This window comes from Ochotona curzoniae, unplaced genomic scaffold (genome assembly GCF_017591425.1).
Source record: "Ochotona curzoniae isolate NIBS_2020 unplaced genomic scaffold, NIBS_Ocur_1.0 scaffold_3835, whole genome shotgun sequence".
NCBI classification, from domain to species: domain Eukaryota; kingdom Metazoa; phylum Chordata; class Mammalia; order Lagomorpha; family Ochotonidae; genus Ochotona; species Ochotona curzoniae.
The window spans coordinates 22,505,306-22,532,235 of NW_024467114.1; the positions used below are offsets into that span (position 1 = coordinate 22,505,306).

A 26,930-nucleotide genomic window follows, 5' to 3' on the forward strand; every position below is an offset into this window, starting at 1 on the left:
GTGTGTGTGGGCAAGTGAAGGCAGGCTTTCTTTTGAGACCTGTGGCACCCAGTGCAGGAGAGGGGGCCAATGGCAGGTGCACAGGATGACTGAATGTTCAGGGGCAGGATGACTGACCGTAGACAGCGACTCACTGCCTGGTGTTTCCTAGTGAAGAGGCATCCGTTGCGTGGACTTGTGCAGAGAAGGTTGAAAGAGCCATTCCAGGGGCCACTGTGAAGTGCTTCTTACAGCTTCCGATTTCTGGCTTTGGAAGTTAAATTACTGATGAACTCATTGTCAGAAACCAGACAGGGCGGCCACCAGAAGCAGCTGCAGGAAATTTCTTGGCTCCTGAATTACGCAGTTGTCCATCAGCAGCTCAATTAAAGCTCTCAGACCATGGCAGTTTGTCAGCTGTGTTCACATTAAAATGGGTCAGAGAAAAACCCTGGGGAAAGTTAATGAGCTGGAAGGCCACCACTGGACTTTGTGAAAACTGTGCTGGGCGATTCTTGTAAGGGTAGAATCTTGGGCTGCTCTATCAGCGTTGCTGGGAACTGACAATCCAGGGAAATGGCCCTCCGAATAATAGCAACTTTCTTTTCTTGCGGCAAAGGACTTGCTTTCTTTGTTGCTCTCAGGGTCTAACTTTTTTTTTTTTTTTTCAAGAATCTTGAATGAGGGGAAGGAAATCTGCTTTTCAATCCTAATCCTTTGTTTGTAACCTTGCAACTCCATTGGCCTGGCTGTTGGAGTTGTTCTTCAACCTGATGTTTGGGGATGTTACTCTGAGCATCTGTCCTCGCCTCTACTCCTTTAGTTGAAAGACAGAGGGGAAGGGTCAGCATTGTGGTGCCACAGGTTAAGCCTCTGTCTGCCATGGTGACATCCTGTATTGGTTGGCACCAGTGCAAACCAGCTTCCTGCTAGAGCACCTTGACAAGCAGCATAGGAGGTCCCAAGTGCTTGGGCCCTCACTCCTCACTGTGGAGATTTGGTGGAGCTCTGGGATCCTGGCTTTAGCCTGGTCCAGCTCTGGCTATTGCGCCCTTGGGAAAGTGAATCAGTGAATGGGAGGTCGTCTTCTCCTTCTCCCTCTCTCTGTCACTCTACCTTTTGAACAAGTGAATTTTTTTTAAAGTAGAAAAGCAGAGAGATGCTGGGAAAAGACAGAACTTCCAGTCATTGGTTCACTCTCTAAACATCCACAACAGCTCAAGTTGGGCTCCGCCAAGCCCAGAGCCCAGATATCAATCTGGGTCTTTGATGGGGTGGCAGGATCCATCTTGTCTTCCTGACATTATTTATGTTTTTTTTTTCTTTTCTTTTTCTTTGAAAACGTGGCATTCCCTTTTTTGTCCCTTGATTTTTCAGCCCAAATTATACTGCCTTGATTGGTGACTCAGACAATGGATCCCTGCTCAAGGAATCGCACATGTGGCATCCCAAGGTGTGCCCTGCTGTAGTCACTCTTGTTTTGGGCTTCCAGCTTCCAATCATGCCCTGATTGGCAGAGGGAAGGTGCCCCTGGTTGTCCCTGAAGAGCTCCACCTGCTATCTGGGCCAGTCTTGTACCTGTGCTGAGGCCCTCCTCTGGGCGAGGCCTGGACTAGGAAGTGGGAACTCAGAATTTACATGCCTGCAGAGGAGTCAGGGTACAGTGAATGGGCAAACTGTCTCCCCGAGGAGGCAGGGACTCAAGACTGCTGTGCTGGGGGAAGCAGAAGCCATATCTAAGCTGACTGGGTATTGTAGCTCAGGGTTCAGACACACCAGAGAGTGACAACTGAGGGGAATCCGGTTGAGTCCTTGGAGCTTTCTGTGTGTCAAAGTGACTCTTGAAATCTCTGACACTGCATGAACTAAGGGCTGGGGAGGAAATGCCGCCAAAACGGCTGGCCATGCACCCCTTTGGAGATGGGCAGAGCCCTCAGTCGGGACTCAGCACTTGACCCACCTGTCCCCAGATGGCTTTGATCTTCTCCACGTGTCGAACCCAACTGGAAGGCAGACAGCACCAACACTCCCTACCCCATCCCCGGGCAATGATTTTACATGTCGGTCTCTGGGGGAGGCTGATGGAGAAGGGGCTGCTGCAGGGAAGAGCTGATGTTGTCACTAGCAACTTCCAATCAGCATTGTGGTGGGAACAGCATGAGCAGATGGAACATACAAGTATATACTTGTGTGATGATTAACCTATGCAATTATGTATTCTTGGTGTGTTAGAAGTTGATGTGCCTCTTGTGCATGGTTTCGACCTGTTTGTTAAAGGACGAGGCTTGAACTCAGCGTTTGATGACCTTTCTGTGCTTGGTGTGACAAGAAACCAGAGTTCTTTTCTTCAAACACAGTCTGAGATTCAGCTCAAGTTTATGACTAATTTAGTTTTAGATTTCTCCTTGTGGTCTGGGGTCCTTTCAACCTTACGAAGTATCCTGGAATTTGCTCTACAAACTCTGAGAGCCTTGAGCTGTGCTGCACGCCTTGCACACCTGTGAGGCTGGCCCAGCTTCCCCTCCCCCAAAGCTTTAACTTCTCAACACTTGATTGGATAAGGATCAGAGGAGCACTGCCTGTTCTCCAGGGCTCCAGGTCAGATTACACTGATTTGCAAAGGAAGGGGCAGCGGAAGTGTCTGCACTTGGAGGGAGAGACAAAACCAAGTAATTCTGGCAGGCAGCTTTTCCTTTTCTCCTCTCCAGAGCATTCCACATTGGTCATCACCAGTTTTGGTAATGGTAAACAGATCAGGATAGTAGGGGCGGGTGCTTAGTTTGGGATCTCTCATGCTGCTAATCTTATGGATCACAAAGCCATTTCACATTTTTATAGATTTAGTCTTATTGAAAGGCAGAGTTACAGAGAGAAGTAGAGACATGGGGAGAGGGCTTCTATCCTCTGGTTCACTCCCCAAGTGGATGCAATGGTTGGCGCTGAGTTGATCAGGAGCCAGGAATCTCTTCTGGGTCTCCCACATGGGTACAGGGGCCCAAGGCTTTGTGACATTCTCTGCTGCTTTGCCAGACTGTAAACAGGAAGCTGGCTCAGAAGAAGAGCCCTCCCCACCCCCAGGACACGAACTGGTACCCCTATGGGATACCATTGCCACAGGCTGAGAATTAGCCTGATATGCCATGGGCATGCCCATTTAACATAGACTGGTTTAACCCAGATGGCTCATTAGTTGCTTTAGTGCGTTGGTCAGATTGGTCAGCCCAGTGTCCCAGGGCCAGAAGAGGGAGCAGAGAATTGGGCTGAACTTGCTCAGTGGTGGTCATGGTGCCCTGAGTGGGAGTCTGGTCTTTATCCAGCAGCTGTGGTGTTCAGAGTCAGGGAGTCCGTCACATTGTTCTCCCATTCCCCCAGGAGTCTACTATCACGGAAGGAGACCATACTTGGCTTAAAACAGCTAAATACCAACAGAAATGCTTCTGATCTAGCTAAATAATTTCGAGAGGACTCAGAGGAGGGAGGGATGTATATGGGCTGAGTCACTTCCCAGAGTGGATGGGCTGTGAGTGGATCTTGGAGGAAGGGTAGGAGTGGGTTGGGTGCTGGAGTGGAAGGAAGGCGTTGCAGGCGGAGAGACCTGCATGGGTAGAGGCTGAGATGGGGCCCTTGGGGTTATGTGGCAATTGCTGAGGAAATTGAATAGAATGTAGCACAACAATTTGGTCCCAAACCCAAAGCATTGATTAACAAATTCTTACATGTATACAATTTATATTTAGATAAAGTGAAAGGAAACAACCACTCACAGAAAGTCAATAAAACATAGTGATTAAGAATATAAACTTTGGAGGGCCCAGCACGGTAGCCTAGCAGCTAAAATCCTCGCCTTGCATCGCCGGGATTCCATATGGGTGCTGGTTCTAATCCTTGCAGCCTTATTTACCATCCAGCCCCCTGTTAGTGGCCTGGAAAAGCAGTCGAGGATGGCCCAAAGCCTGGGAACCTTGCACCTACATGGGAGACCCGGAAGAGGCTCCTGACTCCTGGCTTTGGATCAGTGCAGCTCCGGCCCACTGCTTAGGGAGTGAATCACTGGATGGATGGAAATCTTTCTGTCTCTCCTCCTCTCTGTATATCTGACTTTTCAATAAAAATAAATAAATCTTTTAAAGAAAGGATATAAACTTTGGAGCAAGACACATGTGTTCTTTTTTTTATTAAAGATTTATTTTTATTATTTTTTTAATTGGAAAGGCGGATATACAGAGAGGAGAGACAGAGAGGAAGATCCTCCGTCCGATGATTCACTCCCCAAGTGAGCACAACGGGCCGATACTATGCCGATCCGAAGCCAGGAGCCTCTTCCGGGTCTCCCACGTGGGTGCAGGGTCCCAAAGCCTTGGGCCGTCCTCGACTGCTTTCCCAGGCCACAAGCAGGGAGCTGGATGGGAAGCAGGGCTGCTGGGATTAGAACCGGCGCCCATGTGGGATCCCGGGCATGCAAGGCGAGGACCTTAACCACTGCGCCACCGCGCTGGGCCCCACATGTGTTCTTTAATAAATATTGACTGAGCACTTGCCGTGTGCTAGGCCACGTTATAAGCACTGAAGACAGAAAACTAGATCAAAGTTCTTGTCCTCATGAGTTTATATTCTAGTGGTAAAGACAGATAATAAACAAAACAAAGACACATGGATACTGTGGCAGAAAGCTGCAGATAGACAGTTGTTAAGTCAGTTGAAAACAAATTTTAATGAGAAACTTGCCCTAGAGGAAAAGAGACCCTGACAGGGGAGTTGTTTCAATTCTGAATACAGCAGGGTAGGATGGGAATTGGTAAGCAAGGGTCAGGTTGTGGTAGGCAAAGTTGTGTGTCTCCGACGGGAAGGACAGGGAGAGAGTCTTGCTGAAGTGACCTCACAGGATTCTTGCTAAAAGCAGGCCAAAGGCTTACACAAAAGGTGGGGATGAGAAATCTGATCAGGACAGGATTCTCTTTAAACCTGCTTAGCAGGATTCTTGCTAAAACTGGGCCATGCGGGCCCAGCCAGGACAGGAGCCAAGATTGAGGCCTGGTTAAGAAGGCTCAGAGCCTCACTAGGTGTTGGCCAAGGAGAAAAACTGCCTATACACACCCATGCACTAGTGCACATACACTCATGCAGTGTTTGATGGCAGGTTGTGTTATGGAGAATGGAGCTCAGCCTTCTCTGGTTCGATTCCCACCAGGCCCTGTAGAGGACAGCTGGCCTCTGTGATGGATCCTTCCTGCTACTGAGGAAGACCCTGCAACTGGCGAGAGACTGTGATTTTAATCCCAACTAGCTCGTTTGGAATGACACCTTTCCAATCCCTAGTCTCTCTCTGGTGCAAATTGGAGACTTAGGGATCCACGTGGTTAAGGTGGCCACGAGCCACATCAGAGCCCCTGGCTTTGAGTTCTAGCTCCAGTTGATGAGTTCATTCTCTTCCTCTGTCTCTGCCTCGCAAATAAATTAAAAATTGAAACTTTAGAATTTCAAATCAGATGTAAAATACAAACCATGATTCCCGAGGCTCCAGTTGGAGCAGGACTTTCCCTAGTCCTTGGGCTAAAGGCACATCTGTTCACTTCCCGCTGAGCTGAGCTGGACGGGAGGCCCAGACAGCTGCCCACCTTCCCTCACTTTCACAGCACTGCGGGTACTGTTTCTCGGCTGTGGCAGTGAAGGCATCAGATCACCAGATGGCGCCGTGGAGAAAGAAATGGTTGTATCATAACCCGACAGTGCTGCGTGCTGCTGCGGCTGTAGAGTTCCACCCCGGCCACGCTGGGCACTGGGGCAGCCCACTAATTCTGTCTGTACTAAGCCTTTCCCAGCACTAGAATCCCTTCGAAGTGTACCAGTTTCCTCTTAAAACCTTTCCGTTGTGAAATATTTTCCCCAGCGAGCTGCAGAAACAAGCTCAAGCGTGCTTTAAGACACGGTTAGGGACTGGGTGAGGTTTGTCCCTGCAGAGGTTCATGTTTTGGGCATTCAGTCCCCAGTTGGGGGGCGTTAAGTGATGGAATCTCTAAGAGGTGATGCTTGCAGGGAGGTCGTAAAGTCATTGAACGAATCACTCTTGGAAACAATTCATGCTCTTTGGGGGAGTGTTCCCAAGTGAACCCTGGCACCTCCCTGGCTTCTTGTCTCACCCTGTGAGCTCTTGTGCCTAGGCTCCCATGAGGCTGCCTGCCGTGGGGTGTTCGCCAGACAGCGAGTGAACAGGGGCCACCTAACCTTGGAGTTTTAGCTTCCAAAACTGTGAGCTAAGTAAACTTAAAAATATTTTTCCAAGAATTTATTTAGTTTGCTTGAAAGGCAGAAAAAAGGGGAGAGGGATAGAGAGGGCTCCCATCTCAAGCTCACCTGACCCCCGCAAATACTCAGGATGACTGGGATTGCACGAGGCCAAAGTTGGGGGCAAGGAGCCTCAAGGCAGGCCTCCACGTGGCTGGCAGGGACCCAATCACTGAGCCTTCACACTGCCTCCCAGGGTGTACCTGAACAGGTGACCAGGAAAATAGAATTGGGAACGGAGCTGGCACTTGATACAGGTTGAAGGTATCCCAAGTGGAATTTTAACCTTTGCCTTGTCATTGTAAAGTTTGCAGCATCAGGTTTTTTGTTATAGAAGCAGAAAAGACACATAAGTTCAGTCTAATTTAAATTCCAATAATCTTATTTTCTCTGAATCATCACTGTTGAGCCCCTGTTTAGTCACCTAAGTGTTTTTTGTGGATTCCACAGATGATGGGCACAGGCCTAGGGGATGGGCTTTTCCAGATGGGGAAAGATGTGGTGCTTGCAGATCTCGCCAGAGGGGAAGTGGTGGCTACCAAGATGTCCCCTCTAGGACCCTCCAGCCGGCTCTCCTTCTCTTTACCCAATCAAGAACGAGTAGTTCTCTCTCAGGTTTGGAAGTGAGCCTGCAATACTTAAAAAAAAAAAAGATTTATTTTTATTTTTATTTGAAAGTCAGACATACAGAGAGGAAGTTCTTTCATACACTGATTCACTACTCCCCAAGCAGTTGCAATGGCCAGAGCTGCGCTGATCTGAAGCCAGGAGCCCAGAGCCCCTTCCAGGTCGCCCATGCAGGTACAGGGTCCCATGACTTTGGGTTGTCCTCGACTGCTTTCCCAGGCCACAAGCAGGGAGCTGGATGGGAAGTGGAGCTACCGGGATTAGAACTGGCACCCATATGGGATCCCGGTGGTGCATTCAGGGCAAGGACCTAAGCCGCTTGGCTACTGTGCTGGGCCCTCCTGCAATACCTTTAATTGTAGTTTAGTTGTGAATTTTATGTAAGAGAAGCAGATTCCTTTGATTCAATAGAAATATGAAAATCAAGGTTAGGGGGCAGTAGTGAGACATTAGTGCATTACTCAAGTGAACTGTCGGCTGATGCCGCCCTTCAAAGGGATTGTCTATAAAGTGTGCATGCTCTTTGTGCTGTGGGGAGAGGGGCTGGGAGAGCTTTTCCAGTGGTCTTGCTTTGTACACAGAATCCTAGAATGTGCACATCCAAATGAGAACACGCTAAGCCCGTTGGAGCATTTGGTCAAGCATTTGGTTAAGGGGACTTCAGTTGTCCCCTCGCCCTGTGTGTCCACTTCAGTAGGTCCCCATCTCAGCAGAATCGTGTTTTCCCAGGAAGGTTGCCTCTTCGTTGTAATTGTCACAACAAGGTCTAACTTGCAGGGCCTGGATAAGCTAGAAATTAGGCCCCAAAGTGGATACACCTAGAACAACATCTTCTTGCACAATCTTGTTTTATAAATGCTTCCACACTTAGAGACTCTCATGCAGCAAATGCCAGCCAGCTAGAAGACAACACACTCAATATCTAAATCACAAGCAAAGCAAAAAGAGACACTGGATACTTGGAGATGAAAGAGATTTCAGAAACACATCGTTTAAGTGCCATGCCTGATTTACCCAGACCATGAGTCTAACTATTAAGTCAGGACCCAGGAATCACTTATGAAACTGAGGAAACAGTTGGATATTGGGCCCTGAATATTTGCTGCTTTGTGAAGATTTTGTTTGTTAGTCTAGACCTGGAAATGGTATTGTGACTGATACAACAGAGAGGGCCACTTTATATCTTAGTGAAACGTGATGAAATATGAATGAAAAAATAAGACTGTTTGGGATATGCTTCAGAATGAATAGGATGAAGGCGCAGAAAGAGCAACCCTGGGTCACAGATTGAGGGTAGCTGGTACTGGGCAGTGGATACAGGGAGGTTCTTTATAGTGTTTGGATTCTGTTGAAAAATACATACAAATAGAGTGGTGCAAAAACAATGCCACAAAGCAGGACATGCTTAACTGTTATGTGATTGTAAGAAATCAGGAATGTAAATAACGAAGTAAGGAAAAAAGAACTTGATGCTGACAGTATTGTAAATAAAGTTCTTTTTCTTTTCTTTATTTTTGGATCAGATAACTTGAGAATCAACTTAGGATCACTGGCATGGCAGAATGTGTTTAAGTGATTTCCTGTGCTAGGGCATTGTGCGTTGACCTGTTCTTTGATGGCTTGATGCCCTCTGGTGGTTTTCTGTTAGAACTGTCTTCAAGGAGCAGTCATACAGCTTTGGTGGTATAGAAGAATTCTTATTTGTCAGAAGTTTAAATGGCAGCCTTCAGCTCTTGGTCATTTACTGCTCTTTCCTGACAATTTTTTTTTTAAAGATTTATTTATTGGGAAGGCAGATCAGATTTATGGAGAGGGGAGACAGAGAGAAAGGATATGTCTGCTAGTTTGCTCTCAAGTGGTCGCAACAACCAGAGCTGAGCCGATCCAAAGCCAGGAGCCAGGAACCTCCTCCAGGTCTTCCACTTAGGTGCAGGGTCCCAAGGCTTTGGGCTACTCTCCACTGTTTTCCCAGGCCATAAGCAGAGAGCTGGAAGGGAAGTGTAGCAGCCAGGACACAAACTGGTGCCGATATGGGATCTTGGCACTTGCAAGGTGAGGATTTAGCTATTGAGCTATCATGCCAAGCCTTGATTTTTTAAAAAAAATATTTATTTATTTATTTGAAAAACAAATTGACACACACACAGAGAATCTTTCATCTGCTGGTTCACTCCCCAAATGACTACAACAACTGGAGCTGAGCTGATCAGGAGCCAGCAGCTTTTTCCAGATCTCCCATGTGGCTGCAGGGGCCCAAGAGCTTGGGCCATCCTCCTCTGCTTTTTTAGACTTTTAAAAGCAGGGAGCTGCACTGGAAGTGGAATGTCTAGGACTAGAACTGGCACCCATATCGGGTGCTGACATTACAAGGTGGAAGATTAGTGTGATGTGCCACTGTGCTGGCTCCACTTGCTGCTCTTTAATGCAAAATGACCAATATGGGGTGACTTCACCTGCACTAACAGGACTCACTGAACAATGCAGATGATGTGGCCATGGAAAACTGTATGATAGCTTCAGAGAATCACTGCTTTAGGATGTATCCTTTGCTGGCCTCCAGGTAAGAAAACAAAGCAGGGCTGGTGTCTCCAGAAGGCAGCTGTTAAGATGAATGCTAGCATTTCGTGTTGAGCACTTACGATGAACCACACAGTACAGGGGCCCAAGAAGTTGAGCCATCCTCCACTGCTTTCACAGGCCACAAGCAGGGAGCTATGGCAAAGTGTAATAGCTGGGACCTGAACCAGCACCTGTATGAGATCCTGGTGCTTGTGAGGGGAGGATTAGCCAGTTGAGCCATTGTAATGGCTCCCTCATTTGCTATTTATTTATTTACTTATTTATTTATTGGCTCTTTGACTTGTAAGACTCTTTTTAAACTGATAAGAACAGATACTACATTTGATCTTAGTCAAAAGGCCAAGGAGCGATGTAAGACTCTTTTTTAAAAATATTGTGGATATAAGTCATTTCAGTTATACAATATGCAGAAAGTTTCCTCCAGGCAGTGATTTGTCTCTTCCTTTTGTTAACAGTGCCTTTGGAAGAGTGAACCCCTGTAATTTTAATGAAATCCCATTTATCAACTATTGTCTTCTATGATTTGTGCTTATACCATCACCAAATTCTTTATATTGCTCTCCTCCGGGAAGAAATGGGGTGTGAGCAGCTGACCATCACCACTGTTGGCATGATCTGGGACCTTGGGGACAAGTTTATTTTGCTTCTGTTATCAAAACAGACAGAGGGCCAGTGTGGTCTTCAGACTAGCTGAGGTTTTGCAGCCCCTGCCTGCCGTCAGCCTGCATATGTGCTGTGGTGTGCTGTGTGTGAGCTGAGGTTCATGGCCATTGCATGGGGAGGGCTGGTGAGAGCCAGAACCTGACAGGTCAAGGGTGTCATCCCCCTTGAGGTCCCAGGTGAAGGGTTTTCCAAGATCTCATCTGTGATTACGACAGAAGGTGAACCATCGGAAACTGAAACTCGAGGAATTTTTGTTTTCCTTCGTGTCAGTATCTGAGAGCGACTGGGGTTAGTGATTAGCATCAACCTCCGTTGTAGCTGATACAACCAGTGAGGTGACAGATGCACCTGTCACAATGTGAGTGATAAGAGTGAGATAGGGAAGTAGTGTTTGAAGAAGGAGCCACAAAGGCAGAGGTTCTGGTTGGGCAGAAGCCCAAGGCAGTGATGTGCCCAGCCTGTCCAAGGATGCCTGTGAGGTCAGGGTGGAATGAAGAAGGAAGTGGGAGGCAGAGGAGGAAGTGGGAGCAGATATGCAGGCTTCAGAAGCCTATGTTAAATTCTTTAGTTCTTACACAGTGAACTAGAACAAATTTTGTGCAGCAATACCCAAATTCTTGTGCCATTCAGATGCATAATAGCTATATCTTCCTCAACTTATTTCCTGAACAATAGAAGGAATTTGGAATGTCATTGAATAATAGTTAACATCTTAAAATGGCAAATGATAGTGTGTGGATAATAAAGGGTAACAAATGGATCTAAAATATTATTACAGAACTATTGAAACGATAAAAATACTTGGTCTGTGAACTAGCAAATAAAATTTAGATATGAAAATGCATCTAGATTGAGTTTTTACCTCTTGGCTCCTGGCTTTGACCCAGTCCCAGGCATTTAGGGGGAGGAACGAACTAGCAGGCGGAAAAAAAAAAAATCTCCCTGCCTTCTTTTCTTTCTGTTTCCTCTGGCTTTCAAATAAAATGAAAACAAATTAGACAAATATTTAAAGAAAGAATTACCTTTTTTTAAAGATACTTTATTTTTATTTGCAAGGCAGAGCTCCAGAGAAAAGGGGAGACAGAACGCTCTTCCACACTGTCCCCAAATGGCCTCAGTGGCTTGCGCTGAGCTGATCTGAAGCCAGATCTTTCAGGTCTCACACATAGGTGCAGGGGCCCAAAGACTTGAGCCATCAGTTGCTTTTCCAGGCCATAAGCAGGGAGCTGAATTAGAAGTGGAGGAGCCAGGACACCAATCTGCATCCACATGGGATGCCAGTGCCTTAGGAAGAGGCCCAGCTTACGACGCCACGGGCTCTCGCCCTATGAAGAATTGTTCTTGAAACATGACAGATAAATGTAGGATTTTATTTGACAACGAAAAAACTTTGGATGTTTTTGTGGTGATGTCTATGTATCCTAAGTTACTTTACCAACATTGTTCTTCAAGTTGAGATTCAATATATAAAATGCATCTTAAACACAGCCCATATATATATTTTTAAAGATTCATTTATTTTTATTGGAAAGGCAAATATGCAGAGACAAAATCAGGTATGGTGATTCACTTCCCAAGTGGCTGCAACAGCCGAAGCTGAGTTGATCCGAAGCCAGGAGCCAGGAGCTCCTTTTGGGTCTCCCATGTAGTTTCAGGGACCTTTACTGTTTTGCCAGGCCACAAGCAGAAAAGTGCAGCAGCAGGAGCAACAACCGGTGCCCATGTGGGATTCCAGCAGATGTAAGGCAAGGACTTTAGCCACTAGAGTATTGCATAGGGTCCAACACCATTTAGTCTAAACTCTCTGAGTTCAGCATTGGTGATTGACTTATCTTTGAGTTCGAGTAGCAAGGATTGATTAATACCTGTGGAGTGAATGACCACTGGTCTAGCTAAGGAAACATACTAATTAAGCTTTCCACTAAGTCCCTAGCATTCGCAGTGCTGATTCATTGCATTCCTTACTACTTTATGCTGACTTATTTAATCTCCAGCAGCTTTAAGTTGGGTGCAGTGATTACTTACTATTTTATATTTAAGTGTATGTGGTATATCATAGTATAAATCCTCTGTACTTGGCCTACTTATCTTTCTCTGCCCCACTGCAACATCTTACCTTGTTACTGTTTGCGTATTTTTTTTTCTTTTCCAGACTGTCATGTGGTTGGAATCACATGTTGTAGTATGGAACCTTTTCAGATTTTTTTAAACCTAGTAATATATGCATTTAAGGGTTTTCTTTTTATGACTTGGTAGCTCTTTTCTTTTCAATGATGAAAACATTCCATTGTCTGCATGTAACTATTGATTACAGCAATTTTTTTTTTCTTTTTAAGATTTGATTTATTTACTTGAAAGGCAGTGTTACAAGTTAGGGAGAGAGAGGGAGAATTAGAGATCTTCCATCTGCTGGCTGGGCCAGGCCAAATCTAGGAGCTACAAGCTTCATCCAGGTCTTCCACATGGATGCTTGGGCCATTTTTCATTGCTTTTCCAGGTGCATTAGCAGAGTTGGATTTGAAGTGGAGCAGTGAGGGCGCTAAATGGTACCCATATGGGATGCTGGCACTTCAGATGGTGGCTAGAGATGGGTGAGGCTGGCTATGAGGGCAGTTAAAGGTCTTAGCGCATTTTTTTAGAAACACAAATATGAGTGATACCTACCACTTAAAATCCTTTCCTAGCTTCCTCATTAGCATGGATTCCTCAGTTACAAAAATAGCCTCACTTTCTACCCTACTTTTATCTGTCCCCTGACACTGATCTCCTCCTGCTCCTGGGCATACCCTTGCTTGCCTCAGAGCCTTTGTAAATGGCTTCATTTCGCTCTTCTATAACCTTGCTCTTAGCTCTCCCTTTCCTTTCTCCTAGCTTTCTTTGGGGGCAATCTTAACATGCATGTAGGGAATCCAATAACGCTTCAGGACTAAAGCTTTTTGCTCTACCCAATTATGCTATGTACTTACAAAGTCACTGACAATAACTACACACATACAAGATCTTGAATACAAGCCTCATGTTCTCTGGCCCTCTCCTCCTGTGCCCCCAGCCTGCTTGTTTACTACTGTAGCACGTGCAGGCTGTTTGTGTAGCATTTTTGAAGAAATGTTTATTCAGGTCTTTTATGTAAAGTCAGGTTCCTTTATTGAATTAGAGTGGTTATTTACATATTCAGGTTAATAACTGATTTGTGAATATTTTCTCCTACTCCTTTGTTTGCTTTCTACTCTTGGGCCTGTGTCCTTGGATGCATAGAGCTTTACATTTTGTATGGTCCAGTTTATTGATTTTATTTTTTCTTGCTTTGCTTGTGTTTTTCATCCTAAAAATCTTTGTCAGATCAGACATTCCTAAACCTTTTCTCCTGTGTTTCCTCCTAAGAGTTTTATACTTTCAGCTGTTATATTTAGATCTTTGATGCACTTTGAGTTAACTTTTGGGTTTGTATTTTATAAGGTAAGGTTCCAATGTCATTTTCTTATTTGTGGATATCTAACTTTCCCAGTGCTGGGAAGATACTCTGTTCCCTCATTTTTTTTTTTTTGTTTGACTCCTCAATTTTTGGAAACTCAAGGGCTGTTCCTTCTCTGTTTTGCTGGTTTCTTTTCATCTCTTTTAAAGACTTACTTGTTTTTAATGGAAAGGCAGAGTTACAGAGAGAAGGACAGACAGAGAGAAAGATCTTCTGTCGTGGGTTCACTCCCCAAGTGGCTGCAATGTCACAGCTGGTCCAATCTGAAGCCAGGAGTCAGGAGCTACTTCTGCGTCTCCCACATGGGTGCAGAGTACCAAGGCTTTGGGCCATCCTCTACTGCTTTTTCAGGCTACAAGCAGGGGGTTGGATGGGAAGTGGAGCAGCTAGGATATGAAGCCACATCTGTATGGGATCCCAACACTTGTAAGGCAAGGATTAAGCACCACCCCTCCACCCCCGTCCCCCAAGCCATTTTGCTGGGCCCTGTTTTTCCATTCTAGACAAGTTTGAGTCTCTCAGTTATCCACTATTAGGTATGATCTTCAAAGGATGTACAATACTGTCTTATTATGGTTCTTTGTTTACAACCATTGGCTGTTTCTCTGACTAGACCATCACTTGCAGGGTGTTTGGCTTGCCCTTTTCAAGGCTGAATCCCCAGAGCCAGAGTATCTGGCAGATAATTAGAACTCAGTAAGTACTCATAGATGGAACAGAAGAATGACCCTGCACTGATGCAGAAATAGACAGGAGGAGGAGGCCAGAAGTGAGGAGTTCACTTAGGAGTCTCTCTTGGAAAGAGACAATTGACATCTTTGGTAGGAAAGTGGGAGTGGGAAGGAAGGAAAGAAGGAAACAAGAAAGAGAGAGTTAGAAACATGAAAGTGGAAGGCATGAATTGTGAATGTCTGGGTGTTTGGGGTAAGATGACTCAGGACGTGGACAGAAAGAATGCTTCAGTGGCGGAGCGAGGGACTTATTACGTGAAGTTCCCTGGGGTTGCTTGGGTAACAGTGTCTGTAGAAATGCTGTCAGCAGCCAATTCTTTACTGTTCTGTGGAGGATTCTCTACTTGCTTTTAGAAAGATTCTTATAGACAGTTCTTAAAATAGAGTACAAATATGTTGAATGTATGAAGGTTACAGGAGATACTTGGCTGCAGTAAGGGAAATTCTGTTCTCTATGTGCCGAAGCCTATTTTAAGATCCCTAAGCATAGCGGGAGGGTGTTGGGTACTGCTTGGGAATTCCATATCCCATTCTAGCATGCTTGGATTCATGCCCCAAAGCTGTTTCTGACTCCAGCTTCCTGCTACTGTGTACTCTTAGAAGCGGCAGGTCATGGCTTACATACTTGGGTCCCTGTCACATGTGGGAGATCCGGATTCAGTTTTAGGCTCCTGGCTTTGGCCTATTCCAGTCCCAGTTATTGTGAACATTTGAGGAGTTAACCAGCCAGGTGGAAGATCTCTGTCTGTTTCTTTATCTTTGAAATAAAAATGAAAATTAGAACATAGAAAGTAAAAGAAAAGCATAGCACTAAAAAAAAAAAAAAATCTCAAGAGTGTGGCCCATTTTTGAGACTCAGTCTCTGATGATCTGATTTTAAGTCTTGACCCATGTTAGTTTTCTCCTCCAGACCCCCAATAAAACTCCTTTAGCAAACATATGTACATCAAATTATATCCACTGAACTCTGTTGAGAGCCTCTGATTAGAGCCCCTGTGCTTGTTTCAATTTTCGATTCAGTTTGCAGGAAAGTGAGGGCTTTGAGTTTCCCAACATTAGTTCCAATCTGTCATCTTTCCATTTTCTGCACATTTATTTGACATAAGAAGGGCAAAATGCAATAAAACATTGAATTAAGTACACGATCTCTCTTTAATGGGTAAAACAGAGGGTGCTGCTAAAATTGAGCTACAAGCTGGAAGTTGGCGTGATAACTTGCAGCGTGACACAAAAGAAATCTCACCCTGAGGGCAGCTTCACTAAGCAGCATCCTGTTACATGGGATTATGAAGAAAATGAACCTCTGCCTGTGTTTTGAGTTTTCAGATAATATCTTACAGACAGTAATTTTTACAGTGTTGGACTCGCTTATCTCACCCAGAACTACTTCATTCCCTATGTTCATTTCTTAGAAAGATGATTTGGGCTGGATTGTGACCCCCTCAACCTCCAGTATTTCAGAATGCAATTTCATTTGGAAATCAGGCCTTGAAAGAGGCAATTAAGATATATTAAGGCTTGTGTCTGATAGGACTGGTGTCCATGTATAAAGTGAGACTGAGGCTGCATGGAGGGATAAACTTGAGACATTGAAAGAAGGAGAGATTGACTTTGAAGGGTTGTGTCATAGCTGGGAGACCAAAGAAACCAAGCGACACTTGAGGCTTGCAGGAGGAAAGGCACATTGGTTTACACACATGGACTCGACTCATGTGCCAAGAGCCAAGCTCTGACCCTTGGCCTTTTTTGGCTTTTATACCTCACATCTGCAAGTCATGGTCCCTTGGCAGTTTCAGGAGCTACGTTCTCCTTGGAGGCTCCCAGATGTACAAGGTAGCTGGGTCTTAGGTATGGTTGCAGGCTGGGTTGGGGCCTTGAGGTCAGCCATGGATTGTCCAGACAGAGCCAGTCATTGTAGCCAAGAGGGCACATTTTTGTTTTGGAGTCTGTGATGGTTGCATGTGCCACCACTTTGATCTTGGAAATACCTTTCTGTTTGAGTCACTTAGGTGTGGCACTTACATTACCCCTAGCTAATGAATACAGAAGCTTCTCAACCAACACTACTGTCCTTGGTGAAATCTCTCAATTACTAAGATTTGCAGGGTCTCCTGATCCTTGGGGATGGGACAGGCAACTTCTCCAGGCCCGGGAACATCAGCTGTGCTGAGTTAAACACATCCAGGTGGAGGTCAGACTGGACTTGAGTTCACTGCTGTCACATTGTCCCTGTAAGAGATTTGGACATGTCATTTGCATGTGTGTCACTTGCAGATGGATTTGTGTCCCTTAGATTATATGATGTTCATAAATGTTTCATACAGGTGGGCAAAGTCAAAGTAATTATAACAAAGCAAGCAGTCACAGGAAAGATTTTTGCTAAGATGTAAATACTACAGGAAAAATAGCCAGTCATATGTCCACCTTACAAAGAATATTTTTACACAGATTTATTTATCGAAACAGTTATAAAGAGAGGCAGAGGTAGAGAGAGAGAGATCTTCTGTCTGCTGGTTCACTCCCCAAATGGCCACAATGGCTGGGACTGGGAGAGGCTGAAGCCAGTAACCAGGAGCTTCATCTGGGTCTCCCATGTGGATGAAGAAGCCCAAGTACTTGGACCATCTTCTTCCTCTTTCCCAGGTGCATTAGCAAGGAGCTGAATCAAGTGGAACAGCTGAGACTCGAACTGGCACTCATTTGGGACGCTGGTGTTGCAGGCAGTTTTACCTGTCATATCACAATGCTGGCACCAGAATATTTTCTTATCTCATTATAGAAGTAAAGACATTTGCAGTATAAAATTTGAAAAACAAAAACACCCCCCCCCAAAAGCCCAAAAACCTCTTCTCCCCCAACTCCCCAAACAAACAAAAAACCAAAATTCTATCTCTCACTGTCCTTAAATTTAAAATAAGTTTTATGAACATTTTGAAGGGCTATTCTTCCAACAATTTTTTCTGTTTCTGTTCATCTGACTTATGAAAATGGAATGATACAGAATGCATGCTTTTTGTTTTTGAAGCAGATTTATTTATTTGTGAGGCAGAGAAAAAAGAGAAAAATCACCTATCTGCTGATCCATTCTCCAAATGCCTGCAGGAGACAGATCAAGCCCGGAGCCAGATACCTGGTCTTCCAAATGGGTGGTCGGTGCCTAAGCAGCTGGACAAACCTTCTGCTGTCTTCTTAGACATACTAGTGGGAAGCTGGATCAGAAGCAGAGCAGCTGGCACTGAAGCTGGTGCTTTGATATAGGATACTAGCATTGCAGGTGGCAGCTTCATTGATGTGCTGTGGTGCTGGCCCTCACACATGACTATGTATAGCACCAGTGCCATTTAAAGAATTTTTCGTAGACATTTTCCTAAACTATCAAATGTTCTTTCAAAATAACTGCTTCTGCACATTGGCATAGCAAACTATTTCTCTGCTTGCAGTGTTGACATCTCATGCCAACATCTCATAAGGGTGCCGGTTCAAATCCTGGGTATTTCACTTCTGATCTAGCTCCCTGCTAATGGCCTTGGAAGGCAGTGAAGGATGGCCCAAGTGTTTGGGCCCCTGTGCCCATGTGGACAGCTGAAAGAAGCTTCAGGCTCCTAGTTTTGAACTGGTTTAGCCTTGACCATTGAGGCCGTTTTGAGATCTATCTTCTCTCTCTAGGCAATTCTGACTTTCAAGTAAAATAAATCGATCTTAAAAAAAAATCTCCCGTGGTTACCTTTTAATGTTTGTTACATACATATACCTCACTGTAATTAATATCCTAATGTGCAGATAAAATGAATTTATTTTTCTGGATGGAATGTTGGCAAAATGTTAAGGGAATTATGTTAAAAATAATATGGTTTGGGAAGAACGTTTTGAAGATTTGTTTATTTATTTTTTTTTTAGTTGAAAGGCAGAATTACAGAGAGAAGGAGAGACAGGGAGAAAAATTTTCATTCACCAGTTCACTCCACAAATGGCTGCTGAAGCTGGGCCAGTGCAAAGCCAGGAGCTTGGAGCTGCTTCTGGGTCTCCTACATGGGTACAGAGGCCCAAGGACTTGCAACTTCCAGTGCTTTCCCAGGCACTGTAGGGAGCTGGACTGGAAGTGGAGCAATCAGAACTTGAATTGGTATCCAGATGAGATATGCCTCCAGTAGAGGCTTAACCTCCTATGCCATGGCTCAGGCCCCAGGAAAAACATTTTTAAAAGACACATCTATATTCTGCTACCCAAAGATTAAGGTTCATTGTTTAGACAGTTGCACTTGGGGTTTGTTATAGCTCAAAAATCATGTACTGTCACAGGATATAGTTTTACTAAAAGAAATATAGTTACAATATAAAACAGAACAATTTGTGACTCATTTTTTTGGGGAACCCTACTTTCATTTGCTCATTTATTGGCAGCCTTATGTAAGTTTTCCTTTCAGAGTGTACATGTGGAAGGATGTCTGTTCCAGAAACTCAAATATACTCTCTGTTACTGTTTTCTTCCTTATCTGTCCGTGGCTCTGAAATGATGGGACCTGGGGGAGTTTTCAGCATTTTGTGTAAACATCAAGTCTGTGAAATGAGTTCAAAAGGTCTGACCTTCGATCCTTGTTAAAATGTGGAGGAAAGAGAAAAATGTCAATGTGTTAGCTTAAAAAATGGGTGAAACTGCAAGCCAAAAGTCTGCTGTTTCTGTAGCTGTTCAGCATTTGGTAAGTGCTCAGGACATGCCAGACTCTTTTTCCCTTAATATGTTTTGTTGGATTTCACTTCAGTCCCTTAATCTACACAGTTGCATGAGTGGGAACTGAGTTGGGGAGAGTGGATTGATTGTTTCCATGAGAATTGGTGGGCTCTGCGTTCGGTGTCCACTAGATGAGGCCTAGGACAGCACAGCTCAGTGTTTGGATTCCTTTAATGCACACTCAGTGATAAAGAACACACACACAGATCAGGTATGATGACAAAATAACAAGCTCGCTTTGTGGCTGGCTTTGGAAGTCATTTTCAATGTGTTTCAAAATTTATTTCTTTATGTTTATTTGAAAGGCAGAACAACACAAAGAGCCACAACAAGAGGGATGAGAAAGTGAGAGAATCAGAACGAACTGAATTTCCTCTGCCTGTTGTTCAGAGTCCCTGCCCCTCTAGGGCTAAGTCCTCCTTCCTCTGTCTACTTAGCACATTAGGCAGCATCTTCTGGAAGTACTTCACCGACAGGCCCAGATAGTGCTTTGCAGTCAAAATTAAACACTGCACTGTGTTAGCAATACGCCAGAACCAAAAACTTTAAAAATGCTTAAAAATGAAGATTTGAGGGCCCGGCGCGGTGGCGCAGTGGTTAGGGTCCTCTCCTTGCACGCCCGGGATCCCATATGGGCGCCGGTTCTAATCCCGGCGGCCCCACTTCCCATCCAGCTCCCCGCTTGTGGCCTGGGAAAGCAGTCGAGGACGGCCCAAAGCTTTGGGACCCTGCACCCATGTGGGAGACTTAGAAGAGGCTCCTGGCTTCGGATCGGCATAGCGTCGGCCGTTTCACTCACTTGGGGAGTGAATCATCGGATGGAGGATCTTCCTCTCTGTCTCTCCTCTCTGTATATCCACCTTTCCAATAAAAATAAAATAAATCTTTAAAAAAAATGAAGATTTGAAACTACAATGATATGATTTATCTTTCTTCCTCACTCTTTGAATTTTATGCTTGGCATTGATTGTTTGGCAATGACTTTGATTTGTCTTGACTATGATTTTGGTAAATATGCAACCATATGCCACTTACTGTTATTCCAGTGATGGACTGCATATGGGGTGGTGGCCTCACATAGTTACATTACTTAGCAAAGCCATGGATGTCTTAGTTTGTGTTCTCACTGTGATGTTTGAGCAATGACGCAATCACCTGATGATGCATTTCTGAGTGTATCCTTGTTGTATCCTTGTTGTTGAGCTGTACATGGTTGGATAGCCCCCAGGACAGAAAGTGGCTAGGGGAAATACAGGAGTCTTAGAACCCAAAAAGGTCAGAGAGGAGAAGAGAAAGAGGTTGGGGCAGCAGTGATCTGGATCGGACAGCTGTTATTACTAACCATTGCAACCATAGATGGTTGTTTTCAAATTTTGCCTTGAACAACTTTCCCTTGTTTCAGCCTTTTTGAATAAACCGTTAGCTCCTTCCCATACCATTTCCTCCTCCTTTGAGCCCCAAAGTGGGAAAGATATTTTAGAAGACGACGCCCCTAACCCCTTTTGGGACATGCTTTATCAGTAGGACTGGCCTCGCCTGTCTCTTAGCTTGTTAATCTGGATTTTGATACTCCATATTGTCAACTTAAATTAAAACTGACAGCCATCATACAGAGAGACTTTCTAAACACAATAATAGCTATGGGGGGAACAATAGGATAGTGTAATGGGATATGCGATAGTAAACCAGGAGCATAGACCAAGAGGTGGAGGCAGGGGAAATGTTTTAAAAGCAAAAAATGATGAGGATTGTATCAGATATTTTGAAACAACAATATTTGGCCATGAAGATGAATAACCAGGGTGACGTTAGTCTGAGGTTGGGCCGACAGTTGCTGGGTAGATATTGTTGATGCAGTACTTTCTGTAGAAAGCTGTGGTGGCCACTATGATGACGTGGTCCTGGTAGCCTCTTGATAGTTAATTTCAGGCTGTTGTCTCTAAGAACCATTTCTTCATAACCTCCTGATGTAATTTATTCTTAGAGTTGACACTAAGGACTCCATTTTGATTCTGATAATTTATATATTTATTTCCCAATCCTGTAAACTCATAATAGCAGGTGATATTTTCCAGTCTGACTTGGGGTTCATCTTCCTTAATTTTTCTCTCCTCTTTAAGTCTTTATGTTTCCAGGCTCACCAAAGCCTATCGATTCTGTGTCTAAAATATGCATCCCATGGGATCATGTTGCCACAGTTGTACTGTTTGTACTGTGGTTCAAACTACACCATCTCCCTGTTAGGAAATGAGACAGTTCCCAACTGCCTCCCCTTCTCACCTACATTTGAACCTCACAGTAGCCGAAGTGAACTACTAACAAACACAAACTCAAACCCCTACTCAAATATTGTTATCTGTTACCACCTCTGTTCTTCCCTTTGTAGCTCTTATTGCAATGTGTATATTTTTTTAAAGGCGTTTTTATTGGAAAGGCAGATCAGATTTACAGAGAGAAGGAGACAGAGAGAAGGATTTTCCATCCACTTTGTTTTCATGTCTGTCTTTCCCACTGACCTGTAAACTCCTGGAAGGCGGATCGGCCTTGCTTTGTATGCGAGTCAGGGCAGTCCAGTGAATGCTGGTGGATTTGATCTGTGAGTGATTGAATCAATGTCACATGTCCATTCTGAATCACATCGCTAGTGCTTCATGTTTCTTCTGGATAATTCTGGAGATGGAACTTTTACTACTCCTGAGTCCACAGGAAAGTATATTTGGCAGCTTTTTGATGCTTTAAACATGATGATCCATAGAAGCTACTTAGGAAGAAGGTTTATCTCAGCTCACCATTGCGGAGGTTCACAGGCACAGAATTGGATGACCCCATTAGTCCATATCTGGTAGAGGCTGGCAAAGATAGAGCACGTGTGGGAGAACAATCACTTGGGGAATCTGGAAGAGGAGGGGGAGCAGCAGGGCTGAACTGGGCTTCTCTAATCAACCCTTTGGCGAGCCCTGCCCTCTGATGGCACATCTCCAACAGCCCAAAGGCCTCCCACCGGGCCCTCCTTAGAGCACCCTTCATCCATCCATGATTCACATTCATCTAGAAACCTCTAACATGCTACCCTGGGAATCTGCAATCCTGCTCAAATCTAAGCGAGAAAGTTACATATCTTACTTCAGGGCGGAAAGGGTGGCTGCTGTGCTATTAGTATAGACTGAGCGACTTCAGGGAAGGGGATTTAGTTAGAATCTTGTTGAACTCTGAAGACTGCTCAGCTCAGAGTGGGAAATAAGGGTTCTTCTTTTCAACCAGGGCCTGGAGGTCAAGAGACTCTTTCCTGAGAAATCAGCGGCTAGGAGGGGGAGGAGAAGGAGAAGGAGAGAGGAGACATCTGTGCACACAGGAAAAAAGGCTGAGGGACTTGCCAAGATTGAAGACAGGCACAAAGCTCCAGGGCACTGTAGAATGTCCTTGCTTAATTGTTTCAGTTAGAAAACTCTCATTTAGTAGATGTGATTCCTGGCTCCCTGACCTTAATTTCCCTCCCATCCATAATGTTCCTAGGAAAGTGGTACACTTCAATACCAAGGACAAAATTAAGCATGGTAGGAGAGGGTGGGTGTCAATCCTGTTCCCATGTGCCACCTCCCGCCTTGTTCCCAGGCTTGAGGTCCAGAGTGGAACAGATTGTGTGCTGGGGTTCTGGAATAGGCCTCCTAATCTTTCAGTGGCCCTGCTCAGCTCCTTACCCAGCATGGGTTAATTAATGTAAACACATCAGGAGCAATGGCAGGGGGTGACTGAGGGAGCAGAAGCTCAAACTAACTTCAGGAAGAGACAAGGCTGTAGTTTGAAGTTCTGGCTGTATTGAGGCCATGTCCCCAGGGGTTAGCTCATCTATTAAGTAGTCATCTAACCCTGTGATGATCCCAATTAATTGGATGTTTTCTCCTCACTCCCAAGTCTGTACTCTGCACTGTGGGCTCATGAACAAAATCTTGGAAGCAGGGAGATCTGGGTTCAAGCTCTAATCAGCTGCTCAGTGGGACCTTGGACAATTCGTCTCACTGAGCCTCCTCATCCTTGCCTACAAAATGCAGATAACATTTCTAGGGTGACTGTGAGTTGTCCCTAGGTTACATGTAAAGGTGCCAGGCACCATCCCTAACACAGGCCAGGAGTCTGATATGTGATGGGTGCTTTTCCAAACAGAATCTCCTTGTCTTCCGGTCCAGGTAACCAAGGATGACTTCTGCATCTGTTTGCTTTGTATGGGATGTACTGTGTTCACTCTTGATTTCTGGGTCATATTTGCTGAGTTGTGAGAATTACCGCTGGGCCTCTTGGCATCCCTGATGGGAAGATAAAAACAATGTGTGGAGGATGCTTTGGGAAAATAACCTGGGATATAGGAGGCTTTTAATAATCTTTTCTCAGTTCATCTTCAGCAGTTTTGGGCAAAGAAGGCAACATGGAGTTGAAGAGTTAGAAATCCCCTGAAGCTCAGATTTTTATGGTAGTTTCATCCAAGTTGTCACTCTCACTGACATTAGAGGTCAAATCAGAGAACAAAGAACAGAAGACTTGAAGGAGGTATGCTGGTTTTTCTTGTGGAGCAGAAATATAGATGGCTGTTTTTCTTATTAAATTTCCAAATTTTCTAAGTGCTAATTTGCTAGTATTATTATCAGGATTAAAGAACTTTCTAGATTGAAATACCAAGTAAATTCATTTAAATGCATCTGTGCTTCTGCATAAGGGATGAACTCACATTAAGCAATGTGAAACAAGCTCACTTAGGTTGAATGGAAAACTTACAGGCAATGGAGAGGAGACACTCACGGGGTGGAGGGTTCTGTTACAGACACACAGGGCGTATCCCATCCCTAGTAAGTATTCAGTAAACAGACGCTACACTGGTGTGTACATAATGCTTTTTCTCCAAGTAGCTCAGAATATCTTTGTTTTATCAAATTTGATAAGTGTGGAAGGACTACTTAAATTAGTTTTACCCCCACTAGAGTTCTATTTACTGAGCATATTGGCTGATGAAGTTTATTGAATGTAAGGAATGTGAAGATTGTGTATGTATTACTGAGGAAAGAAACTCTTGAAATGGAAGTCCGCGAAAAGTTCTCACCTTAGCAGGTGACTTTTAAGTTAGATCTGAAATAGAACAGTAGCCACTATGGCAAGGGTGGGAGCTGTGGAGTGGGGCTATGTTCTGGGCAAGCAGGAAGAGTAGTTGACCAAAGACCCCAAAGTGGGAGACAGCCTGGTCTGTTCAGAGGAGATAAAGGGGGTTGGTGTGGTTGTTGCTCAGTGAATGTTGGGGGTATGGTTGGACAGGAGGTGGAAGCCAGATCATTCATGGATAGGGAGTCTGTGTCTGCAAGTTTGGATTTGTTCTAACTGGGATCCATTGGGATACTTAAAGAAGCCACATGCTGTTCTCTGATTTGTGATATAAACAGTTTTCTTTGGATAGAACACACTGTTAAAGGCAGCAAAAACAATTTTGAAATCCATGCATAGTTTTTGGGTGCTGTTTAAGTATTTATTTTTATTTGGGTTAGAGTTGCACAGAGAGAAAGAGAGGGAGTGAAGGATGAAGGGAGGGAGGAAGGGAAAGAAGGAGGGAGTAAGAGAGGTCTTTTAACCACTGCCTCACTCTCTAAACAGCTGCAGTGGGCCAGACTGGGCCAGGCCGAAACTAGGAGCTTCCTCCTGGTCTCTGATGTGGGTGCAGGAGTCCAAGTACTTGGGCCGTCCTCTGCTACTTTCCAAGGCACACAAGCAAGGAGCTGGATCAGAAGTAGGGCAGCCTGACTCAACCTAGTGTTCATATGGGATTCTGGCACTGCAGGCAATGGCTTAATCCACTGTGGCCCCCACCCCAGGCATAGCTTTAAAAAAATGCATATTTTCTATTAACTTTTGAAGATCTCTCATATATATGTTTCAGTAACACGTTTCTTTGAAGAAGAAACAGAGAACTGATTGCAGTAGTTTATTAAGATTATGTATAAGGGATGTGTGTGTGTTTGTCTAGTGGAAGGACAGGGCTTATGAGAGGATGGATTGGTATAAGGAAGGCTGACTTAGTTATTTTGCTCAGCTTGTTAGGTGGGTTATGGTATTGTTTATGGGACATCTAGTTTTGCACAAAGTCACAATTCTTGTTTAGTAATTCCCTAAATGTCCATGGTTGAGAATATCACACTAGTAATTCTCTTTCCTTCTTCTACATCATCACTGTTGTTCTAAATTGTATAGTTTCTTTCAGCATACACAGTGTTATTGTTGCCACCTTGTTCTCTTGGTGCCTTGCAGTCATCAGCTGCCGTGCCACTGCAGTTCTCCAAGCTCTTTGTCTCTTCCCCCATTCTCTCTTAATTTCACTTTCATCAGGGTTTTGTCTCATGTCCTCTACTGAAACTGATCTTGGCAAGGTATTCAATAACTTAAATATTGCTGAATCTAAGAATCAAGTAGTCTTCCTCCTTTTTTTTTTAAGGATTTATTTGTTTTTATTGGAAAGGCAGATCAGATTTATGAAGAGAAGGAGAGACAGAGAGAAAGATCTTCCATCTGCTAGTTCAGTCACCAAATGAGTGCAGTAGCCATAAGCAGGGAGCTGGATGGGAAGTGAAGCAGATGGGACACACACTGGAGCCCATATGGGATCCCGGTGCTTGCAGGTGAGTGCTTGGTTGTTGCCCATTACACTGGGTCCAAGTAGTTTTCTTAGCCGTAGACATGTAACTTAACTGATTACTATTTTCTTCTATACCTGATTTTTATGACATTATGATCTCTTTATTCCTCACTACTTATAAGCAAGCATTACTTATAGTTATTAAGAGTAATATAATATGCTTTATCCTTAGTTTTTTCATCTCCCTCTATGTATCTCCCTTGGTTGTCTTGTTGTATATCATTGCTTTAAAATCCATCTATATTTATATGCCAGAAACTGCTACTTGTTTTCCTCTAATCCAAAAACACTGTCCCACCTATTGGACTTGTATATGTAACTGCCCATTCAGCGCTGAGTTATGTCTGATCTGCAGATGTCTAAATGTTGTTGTCTTAGACAGGTAGTTCAGGATCATGAGCTTGAAAGCTACTCTTCCCCCTGATATGTAATCCTTTTTGCCCACCTGGGAGTCTGATGCCACTCACCTATCATCACCTGGAACCTGAGAGGTGGTGGTATTGTGTTATTGTGTAACCACTCCCCTTCCAAGCCCCCATAAGGGCCCAAGATAAGGAGGGGTTCCCTCTTGGTTGCTTGCTTCTGTTGCTCTGACACGTCAACTCTTGGCCTCCCAAGTACCTGCTTGCTCTCTGGCTTCCTGCGGACAGACCCTGAGGACAGGTAGCCCCTGAGCATGACTCCTGTATGTCTATATTCCTGACACTCTGTTCGCTGCATGGGTGGAACAGTGAAGATCTTAATGCTATGCTGCTTTGTATTTCTAATTTGTTTATTTTTAAGAGTTCCAAGAGAAGTGAAGCCTAGCAGTAATGGAATGTGGACAGAGAAGCCAGGAAAAGGTGAATGTTTACAGCTTTGTAAGTGTGTCCAGGTTGTTTACTGTATGTCTGTTAGGCTAATTTATATTTCTGGGAAAGCTGAAAAATAGGTCTTCAGTTTAACAGATGGTTTTCACAATGTTGACCATTTGTTCCTCTTAGGGTTTTGATTCAGACTGGATTGCCGCAGTGACTTTTCATTTGCTAATTTCTAGTGGGCCCTGCCATCACCAAACTTGGTTAATAAAAACTCCTTAATACAGCCTAAACTTGTCTGATGTGATCTGTATTGCACCCCATAACTGAACTGTTCAGTGGGCAAATGTTTATACGGACTAAGAACTATATCCTGCTTGGTGGCAAGGAGCTGAAGCAAGTC

The 26,930-nt window shown here is 44.4% G+C and overlaps 1 protein-coding gene and 1 pseudogene across 1 annotated transcript in view; one reads left to right on the plus strand and one right to left on the minus strand.

Annotated features, from left to right (window-relative positions):
- PDE1C (phosphodiesterase 1C) overlaps positions 1 to 26,930 on the plus strand; it is a 418,728-nt gene that overhangs the window by 23,332 nt on the left and 368,466 nt on the right. The gene's annotated exons all lie outside the window — the stretch shown is intronic.
- LOC121145937 lies at positions 9,615 to 9,819 on the minus strand (annotated as a pseudogene).